The sequence below is a fragment of the Dendrobium catenatum genome, unplaced genomic scaffold, assembly GCF_001605985.2.
Source record: "Dendrobium catenatum unplaced genomic scaffold, ASM160598v2 original_scaffold_131100, whole genome shotgun sequence".
Classification (NCBI taxonomy): domain Eukaryota; kingdom Viridiplantae; phylum Streptophyta; class Magnoliopsida; order Asparagales; family Orchidaceae; genus Dendrobium; species Dendrobium catenatum.
The window spans coordinates 143,705-154,621 of record NW_021449535.1 but is presented as its reverse complement, the minus strand read 5'-3'; the positions used below and the strand labels follow the sequence as shown (position 1 = coordinate 154,621).

Sequence of the window (10,917 nt, the reverse complement as noted above, 5' to 3'; positions counted from 1 at the left end):
ATTAGGAATTAAATGAGAGGCATACCTAGAAAGCACGGTGAAATCAGCCTCATATTACGTAATGGTTCTATCACCCTGCACCAATCTCATAAATTTGTCTTGCATTGACCTCCTAGCAGTCATCGGTACATACCAATCTCTAAACACTTTGACAAACTCCTCCCATGTTACTTGGCTGCTAGATCTTCCTCCAAAAGTTTCTTCTAATTGACTTCTCTACCATCTTTCTGCTTCCCCATCGAAGGCATAAGCAGCTAAGGAAACCCTTCTATCTTGTGGGCATAACATTCCTTCCAAATTCTTCTCAACCTTCATTAACCAATCCTCCGCCTCTATGGGTCCACCTCCTACGAATGATGGGGGCTTCATATCTTGGAATAACTTTAAATTCTTGTCCATTACAGTGCTTCCACTACCTCCTGCTTGAGTCTGAGTACTCTTTATCATCTGTGTCATAGCCGCCATCATTTGTGTGAAAGAATCTAAGGAAGCATTAATGCTACTGCCTTGAGGCTCCGCTACTGATGGCAAATCTCTCCTGACATCTCCAGTGTTGCCCTCAGTGGCATCAGGTTCCTCAGCCCTGAGACATAAAGCAACAAAGCAATCTAAGAAATAAATAGCACAAGCACCCTTATATCTACTCTAACATATATGATTATCCTATCGGCTCTTTCATAAAAATCAATATTCTTAAATCCTTTGCTCTGATACCACTCTTGTCACGACCTGGCCCGGTAAGCTAGCATATGCGAGGCAGGAACAGAGGTCAGACAGGATGAAAATAAGCCTTCAAAGCATAACAACAAATCATCTAACATAAACCAAACACCTTCAACTATATGATGAAAGAGCCACTAAAGTAATCCAAGTAAAGCTTTCATTTTTCGTTCATCTTTCAAAAGAAACATGTACATAGAGATTTCTTCCAAGAGAAGGGATCCAAACAATCTAACTCTCTAAAAAATTTTACGTATACATCCATCTATAATCAAAATAACAAAACTCAAAAGAACTTGCCGCCCGTCATCTCCCTACGACGGTAAATGTGCGGTAGTTGGTCTGTCATTATCTATTCGCAGGATCTTCTGAAAATTTCCCACAATATGGGTGAGTCGTAACTTAATAGGCAAATGCATTTTCAATTAAATTTAGAGAAAACAGGGCAAAGGAAATAACATGTAAGTCAATACTTTTTGTAGGAACACTAAACAAATCATAAAAATTGAGTAGCATGCCTCTAGGCCAACCATTAAACCTCTTTCTTTAGTTAAGCTTGCAACTAATCATTTTTCTCAATACATGAATTGTTTTCATGAATCATAAGATGTTTTATATGCATATAATGTACTATATATCTTATAATCACCCGTCTCGGAGGTATCTTTTGCATTGATCAGGTACATTTTGTTTGGCCAAATCCTTTACCATTTGGCTCAGAAGAGCCCATTTACCATTTAGCTCAGAAGAGCCCATTTACCATTTAGCTCAAAGAGCCCCTTTACCAATGATACCTCCGCATCAACATGTACATACATTCATTCTTTAGTTATTCATAAAAAGATCCTTATTCATGCTTATGGTCAATTGTCTCCTAATGTGCTACATGATTTCATGATAACATGAGGAAAGAAAAGAGCTAAGTACATTCTTTATTCATCACTTTAGAAAGAAATAAGTACATTATATACCATCATATAAGAGATGTACTTGCAATGTATGATAATACATGAATATGAACATATGTATGATATTAAGCATAAGCTCAATTGTCTCTAAATCATTTCTAATTGAGTTCATATAATTAGGCAACCATAGAAACATGTGCATGACATTTAGAACATAATAAGATATAAATGCAGTACGATTGGAAGAATGTTAAAAATTTTCACAACGGTATAAAACATGCTATGGTGGAAAGAATTGAAATTTTCTTCTAAATTTAAAAGTGTCACATTTACCTACCTCAATACGATGTGCTCCGCCAATTATCCTTATGAACTCTTCCTTTCCACACGTTCAATACCTAAATGAAACACACACATCAAGTAAAAAAAAAACACTAATCCCACATAAATTCTCTAAACCCTTATGCTATGGTAATAAAGGACCCCTCCCTAATTCATGTTCATGCTTCCCATCTAAACCCTCTTAAATCCTTTTTTATATAGAAGAGCCACATTCTTAAATTTCTATTTAAGCACACACCATTCCGTACACTCTATTAGCATTTTAAAATTAAATTTTATTTTTGGAATTACCTTAAAACCCTAAATTTGAAAAACACATTTTCATTGATTCCCTCACATAAACATGCCAAACTCTCCCTTACACCTAATTCATAATTAAATTAATATATTTCGGATTTAAAATAATTAGAAAATAGGAAAATACATTTTGTAAGAAAAAAACTCAATTTCTTCCTTTAGAAACTATCATAGAACCCTTAGGAATCAATTTTATAAAAGTAGTTTCAAAATTTCTAATTTTATGGAAAACCCCTAAATTTCTCCAACTCAAAACTTCTAAAGAAAATCACATTTCTATTCATAAAAATATCTCCAAAATTTCTAAAGAAAATCAAAGTTTTCTCAAACCCTAGAAATCTTTTTCCTCCACGAACGGCCGCCGGAAACCGCCGCCCGAAGCCCCCCGCCGCTCCCTTCCGCTCGCCTCTTCCTCTTGGTTCCGCCTCCCTTCGTTTCGGCTGACCAAAATGAGCGGAAGGAATGAGTGGGGTTTCGGTTCTTTCATAACTTAAGGAAATAGGGATTGCAAAAGACCCTTTTTGCCCTCACTTAAACTCTCCAAGCTTTAATAAACACTAGGGGTACTTTGGATATTATGAGACTTCTCTAATTTTTATTTCCTAAATTAAGCAAAATTAAATATAAGTTTTATATATCAAATTTCTTAGAATTTTGCGTAGAATTTTATAAAATTATTCCCATCGAAAACCGGCAACCTTGATTTTTTTACTTAAAACTCGTCGCGGCGCTTTGAAAAGCGTGCGAGGTCTAAAACAACATTTTTTTTTCGGGTCTTACAGATTTATAGCAATTAATGTTTTGACCCATCCGATTGCAATACATCTGCAATATATCATTGATGCAAACGACATTAGCCCTTACGGCCTCAACAAAAATTAAGATATCATCGACACATAATAAGTGGGAGATTCTCTCAAAATTGCCGGACACCTGAAGCCCCAATTGCTTTCCATTATGCTTAAAAGCTTTAATTAACAATTTACAACCTAATATGAAAAGGTAAGGGGACAACGGGCAACCTTGCCGAAGTCCACTTTGAGCCTTAATCCATGAAGATCTGTTGCCATTTAACAGGAGTGTGAATCTCGGATTAGTGACACATTAGATGACCCACTCAACAAATCGGTTAGGAAACCCCATTGCATCCATCACCATTTGTAACGTATCCTAGGACATACTGTCATAGGCTTGCTCCATGTCCACTTTAAGTGCCATCAAGTCAGTTTTCATAGTTTTTTTTTCATAGTTGAGTATTGAAACTTATACATGAGCTCTTGAGCCAATAAACCGGGGTTGAAAATTGATCTTCCAGGAATAAAAGCCCCTTGTTCCTCACCAATTACTTTTGTTAACATAGTTTCAGCTTGTTAACCAAAACTTTGGTGACCACCTTATAAAAGGATTGACATAGACATGAGATATTAATATTCACGGTAGAAAATTTATGATTGAATTATTCCTGTTACATATCATAACTTTTAATCATATTCTTGGAATGGATTGCTAGTAAAATACTACACTACAATTGAGTGTTGGAAGAATCAAGTAAAATTTGACTTACCGAATGAAAAGCCATTCTACATTTCTTGTAATAAAATTATGGTATATTTTATAGTTATTGCATTGAAAGTCAGTAAATGATTAAGAAGCGGCGAAGTCATGTTCTTTGCTAAAATTGAAGTACTAATAAAGATATTCAAGAATTGAAAAATTTTCTAGTTGTAGAAGAATTTTTTGATGTATTCCTAGAGAAACTACTAGGATTATCACCTAAAAGAGAAGTAGAGATTGAAATTGAATTATAACATGGGAAATCAATTATACGTACGTTGCCTCACATGACTCCTAAAGAGCTGCAAGAATTGAAATATCAGTTGTAAGAAATAATGGATAAGAAATTCATATGACCAAATAATTTGCCTTGGAGTGCATCTGTACTCTTCGTTAAGATGAAAGATGTATCAATGAGGTTATGCATTGATTATCAAGAATCAAATATTATGATGCTTAAAAATAAATACCCATTCCAAAAAATTGACAATTTATTTGAGCAGTTAAGTGTCGTGGTATTCTCAAAAATTGACTTAAGATTAAGATATCATCAAGTATGAGTGAAAGAAGAAGATATTATAAAGACAGTTTTAGAGACTAGAAACAACCATTATGAGTTTTTGGTGATGCCGTTTGGACTGACAAAAACACAAGCTGTTATAAATTTAATGAAGCGAATTTTCAAAGTCTACATAGATCAGTTTGTGATCATATTCATTGATGATATTTTGATATATTCTAAAATTGATAAAGATCATTCTTAGCATTTTAAAATAGTATTAGAGCTATTAGCAAAGAATCAATTGCATGTGAAATTCTCAAAATATGAATTTTGATTAAGAAGTGTAGCATTTCTGGGACATATATTAAGGGGAGAAGAAATTTCAATAAACTCTCATAAGGTAAAAGCAAATATTTGAATGGCTAACACCAAAGAACATTACATAGCTGGATAATATAGAAAGTTTGTTAAAGGATTTTCACTAATAGCTATACCATTGTCTAGTTTACTTAAAAATGATGTTAAATTTGAATGGAGAAAAGAATGTGAGTATAATTTTCTAGAATTAAAGAAACATTTGACAACACTAGTATTAACTAACTCATATTGAATTGAAATATTTCAAATTTATAGTGATGCATCATCAAAAGGAGTAGGATGTGTTTTAATGCAAAATAAAAATGTATTAACTAACTCATATTAAAAATGTGATTTTAAGGTAACGAAAACTGCATGAGAGAAATTATCCAACCCATGATCTGGAATTTGTCACCATGGTCTTTGCTTTAAAATTTTGAAAACATTATTTATATGAGGAAAATGTGAAATATTCACTGAACACCGAAGTTTTAAATACATGTTTTTACAAAAGGAGCTAAATTTGAGGCAAAGAAGATCACTTAAATTGACTAAAGATTATGATATTAATATTCAATACTGCCACAAAAATGAATATAATAGCTGATGTATTAAGTAAAAAACCCTCAGGTATGGCGAATTGGATGATTACTCAAGAATCTAAATTGATTAAAGGAATGTAAGCCTTGGAATTGGAGATAAGATGATTTGTTAATGCCAGTATACTACGTCAAATGTGATAAAAACTATTGTTAGACAGAATAAAAAAGCTCCATAGTGTTACGGATTATATCAGTCGTAAATCTGCCAATTTGTTGCCTAAATGTAGTTGACAACAACGGGATAAGTCCCCTTCAATGGTAAATGGAGGTCATGAACTCTTCTCGGGGAGCACATGAAATAATCAACATTAGCTTTCTTTATTGAGCTCCAGTATAAAATACCAGGTTATGAATGAGTTATGATCCGAAGGTTTAGGACCCACAGTAGGATGACTTGTACACATAGGATGTGATATATTTGTGACTTCCCACATGTGCACGTATATGTTTTTGCTATGGTTTTTTCGACCCTTCTTGCCTTCAACAAGGCATGTTGAAGATGTGGAACTCGTGGTTGCTAATACATGTCATCTCTAGGCATTTGTGTGCCTCGCGCTCTGTAGTTTTTATATCATCCTTTGAATGATGCATGAATGGTGAGCCATCAGAAGCTATCCGCTGTGCTATGACATCAATTTGCTTAAGAAATTGTGCAACAAAGTTATAATAGACATCCATGATGGCCTTGTATTGGAAGATCACAAGCACGTCTTAAAACTCGTTAAAGCATTCAGAGGCATTCATTATAATAATCGCATAACAAAACCTAGCATCATGTGAGAAACTCCCTTAGTAACATCACATTCAATCAACCAATTGTATGCTTTCTTCTTAATATTTCTTATATCTAGCATGTGCCTATCAAAGACATGAACATCATCTACATTACATGCTCAGTACATTTTATTACACACAACACAGCCAGTGATTGTATGATCTCATAAAGCCTTATTGAAGTTCTCTCATAGATGTCGTAAGCAATGATAATGTGCGGCCCATGAAAACATTTCTCGACAACTACATACTAAATCCTCATTCATTAATTCCTATTACAATGCATAAGGTGATAACTACACTTATGCAAATTTTATTGCACATTCTCTAAACATATTATCTTTAATCTCTCCCTTTCCTTTTCTAATTGGAATTCACTTGTATTCCTATTGATGTTTAGTTCTCTTGGTCATATGAAACTATAATTTTTTGTTGATGTTTGTGGTTGTGACTTGTTCTACTCCCTTGGACGACATGGGTGATTTTCCATTGCAATATTTTGGGTACTATATACACTACCTAAGACATGCACTTGTGATTCTCTATTATAGGATTCCTATCGGTTCCTCTAACTACAATTTTTCTTATAAGGATTTCAATTTGTTTCTTTAGAAATGATGCATAGATCTCTATAATCACACATTGGCCCCACTAAGTCGTGGAGCATTTGCATGAATCAACTCTATGCCTCATTCGAATTCCACAACTGCAAAGGCCACTAGGTATAGTCCGCCATTACTATCAATCCCAATAGCCACTAAAAGTGCCCCTATGTATTTATCTAGCAGGAAAGTTCCATTCATAGATATCAATGGCGCAAAATAGCGCACGCCATGGCGCACGGCGCGGCCCGGCGCACCTACGGCGCCATGTGTATGGCGCAGCGCAAACGTTCAAAATAGCGCGTGCAATTTGCGCCACAGCGCGCCATGGCGCATGGCCACGGCGCAAAATAGCGCGCGCCATTTGTTTTAAAAATTTTTTAATGTAATTATAAATATTTTTTATATTTTTTTTAAGATAATATATTTTCTAATTTTTAAATATATTAAAAGTATTAAGATAAATGTTAGATTGCATATTATTATCTTCTTAATGCTATTTACTTTCATTTAAATATATTTTAGTTGTATAAAGATTGACTACTTATTGGATTTGAAATTATGTTGTATTTTTATTTATTTGTATTTTCTTTGTTTGCTTATTATTATGATAGTTTGTCTTTCAATTTAATGATATTTCATATTCATGCTTATTATTTTATAATTCTTTTATAATTTGTGCCATGTTCAAAATGGCGTGCGCCGCGCCGTGCGCTATGCGCCGTAGCTCAAATAGGACCTTTGCGCCATGGTGCGCCATTCGCCGTTAACAAGTCAAGCTTAGCATGGCTCAGTAGCATCATCACCCACATATGCCTAGACTAAATGACTAGAAGATTCCTTTAAAACTAGTATTATGGCTTAGTTTACTGTACATTGTGCTCGGTATTGCGAGTTGCATTTATTCCATCTAAGGGTATAATAAGTAGTATAATTCCTCATACTGCCAAACATTGTTTTATTGTTTTTCTGCATGAATCCTAGGCGTTGATGTACGTGACTTTGATGTCAAATTTTGACTCAATTCGTACAATGATCTCCCTTTGTTTTAGATTAAATTGTTGATGATGCACAACCATAATGTAGTAACAGATAGTCTTTGATGTGTAGTTGTAATGATTGGACGACATTACTGGGTGTATGCACATATGCTGATCAGCAAGCAATGATATCTTTCATATTTTGCCAATGCGCTGGCTTCTAGAAGGATGAAGGCTCCACCACTAGCATGGCCGTGATGGGTGGTTGTACTTTATGCAATCGACTATTAGTCTTTATTTGTTCTAGGATGTCTTTCTATATTTGACATTATTGATAATTGACTATCCCTTCAATGCACGTTACAGTACTTCCCGCTCCCAAATGTCATTCTCTATTATCTCCCATGCTTACACTATGATACACCTCTAAATTGACCACACGATGCTCCGAAATAGTTTGACCATCACTGATGTTGAGCCTAAATGAGTGAGTTTCTTGAAAGTAGTATGGGAAGGTAAAATCAATCATCCGTTGCTTGCTATGCTTGAGCGGCTGACAACTAAGGAATTCGCCAACAATAGGATAGGCCTACAAAAAATGACAAGTTTGGATGACTAAGTCTTTTGAAGGTTTTTGGGTAAATTTAAAGTCTATAAGAATTTCTAGTTAAGAGGAACTTTTATACTTAGGTAGATGGTTGTGGTTTATCGAAATGGATATGAGAAGAATATCCCGCTTCATTTGTTTGTGTGGATATGTAGTTTTTCAATTTCTTTGCGCCTAGTCCATGTGCGTCTACTGGCTTCAACCAACTTGAATTCGCAGACCTCATCATCCATGACATGCATCACGATGTAGCCACTATTATTGCGTAGTCCACCTACAAGGTTAGCTATATGCGTAGTGCTATCGTAATATAATGCTGGGAGGATTCTAAGTTTCAACTGTGTCAGGATTCTATTAATTTCTAGAGGCCTATTCTTTATGCCAATTTATGATGATACAAATTTCTTTATAATTTGCAGCTTATCGTCGAAGTATAAGATCAAGCATAACATTTTTTTTGAAAGCTCACTGAGAAGTATATATATTTGTTGAAACATAGAACTACAACTGGCTTACTTATACAAAGTACACAAATGTTGTCAAAAATTAGATCATGCACAAATGACTGCTAAGGAGAGTGATAGATAGATATCTATTGCGACATAGAAATATGTTAATAAGCTTACAAAAGAAAATAATATAAGTTGATATGGAGAAAAATGTCAAATTTCATGGCATCTCACTCTTCTGCTCCTGTTCTAGTAAGCTTTATTGTTTGAGTCAAGCTCAAGTTCAAATTGAGAAGGTTCTACTTTAATTTGTTTGTTTACATATCTCATCAAATGCATGAGTTATTCTATATTTATTTATTTCTGTTGAAAAGGCCCATAAATTTTAGCATTCTCATCTAAAATGTATCAAGAAAAATTGGATTAAAGTTTAATTTTAATTTAATTTGAACATAAAAGTATTATTACCATTTTAATTTCTTAATTGATATTGTTATTATTATTATTAAATTTGAATACTAATAGTTATGCTCAATTAGTTTATAAAATCATTAAATTTAGCGCTAGCTGGGATGATCAATTAGATTAAGCATAGTTTAATCAAGCTAATGAAGTTTGCCATTAACAAAATAAATACGATCAATTTTCTCAAATTTCTAACTCTTTTATTTCCGAAGTAAATATTTAAATGATTTTGCTAAATTTAAGCAAATAAAATAGCTATCACATCAAATAATCTTCAGAATTTTACATGCATAAAATTTAAAAACTTCCATTTTATTGAATTTATTATATTAGTTAAATCCTATTTGTAGCCTAACAAATTAATATTGCACTGATACACCTATTTATGAAGGCGTGCTGTATCCGATACACCGATACACGGACATGCCTCCGATACGGCACCGATACGTGTCGGACATGGCTTTGCCGTATCCAATTAAAATACTATTTAATTTCAAAAGGACAGGCGTATCTGATACGTGTGTCCGTTGAAAAACAAAAAAAAATCTGAAAAGAAGACTTGTCATATTTACTTCCGTGGTTGCAAGCGAGCTTCTCTCATTTCCGAGATGGATTGGAGTCTCTTGATGATATGAGAATATTAGAAATTGCTAATCTTTCACTTGATGTGCCTAAATTAGAAGCTATGATATTTATTGAAGATGATATAGAAGTTCAAAGACAACCCACTGAAGAAGTTAATCATATCATTCCTTCTATTGAATAGTTGAAACTTCATTTGCTAGACAATTTATGTTTATGCTTTTGTTGTTGTACTAGACATTTAATGCTTACTTTTATTTTGATATTATAAGCTACAAGGCTACAAATGATGCTCCTTTCATATTTTTTTTAATTTCAATTATTATGTTTTGATTGCTTTCTTAATTTTTATGTATGATTTATAAATTATAATGCCGTGTCTGCGTTGTACCCATATCCTGTATTTTTAAGAATTGACGTGTCTCGTATCCGTATCGTATTGTATCAGTGTCATCGTATCCGTATCGGTGCAACATAGATATTGCATTTTCAGTGAAAAACAAAAGTATTTATTTGTCTTTTGAAGATAATAGTGATATTAAATAACGGAACCATTAGCTTTGCCTTTATTGTGAGCTTTTCTATTTTATAATATTTTTATAGTTTAATATTATGTGACAAAATAATTGAATGAGTACATGTTTTTGTGATTATTGTCAACATTGATAGAAATTTTTAAAGATATTAAAACCTATATTTATCTTATACTAAATGTGGATGTCATCCTTCAAAATTAATTAAAAAAGCATTGCTATATTCTCCAAAATAAGTAGCCATAAAAGGTCTTCTAGGATCTACTTTGTAAAAGGGATATGTGAGAATACTTTGACAAAAATTTAGATTGTAAAAGTTTTAAAAATTAAAAATTATTTTAAAATAAATGTTGTATAACAGTTAATTAATTGCTTATTGCCTTATCTTTAAATAAATTTAATTTTTTTTAAACTCATCCTCACAAAATTTTATTAAAAACATCTTAATTAAAATTCTTTTTTTAAATTGGCTAAATTTAAAATAATATCAATATAAATTTATTGAAGATATTTGTTTGAACTTTTTAAATTACCTCCTATTCAATCTCCTTTTACTTAATTTATCTAAATTTAAGCTTCTTCTTAAAATTAATCCTTCGAAGGATGCCAACTACTTAAGCGAAACTAGAAATATTAATTTGAT

General features: G+C 33.0%; 1 protein-coding gene across 2 annotated transcripts in view; it reads left to right on the top strand.

The window, feature by feature from the left end:
- The window catches only part of LOC110100269 (putative hydrolase C777.06c), a 54,004-nt gene that overhangs the window by 18,961 nt on the left and 24,126 nt on the right, over positions 1-10,917 (top strand). The gene's annotated exons all lie outside the window — the stretch shown is intronic.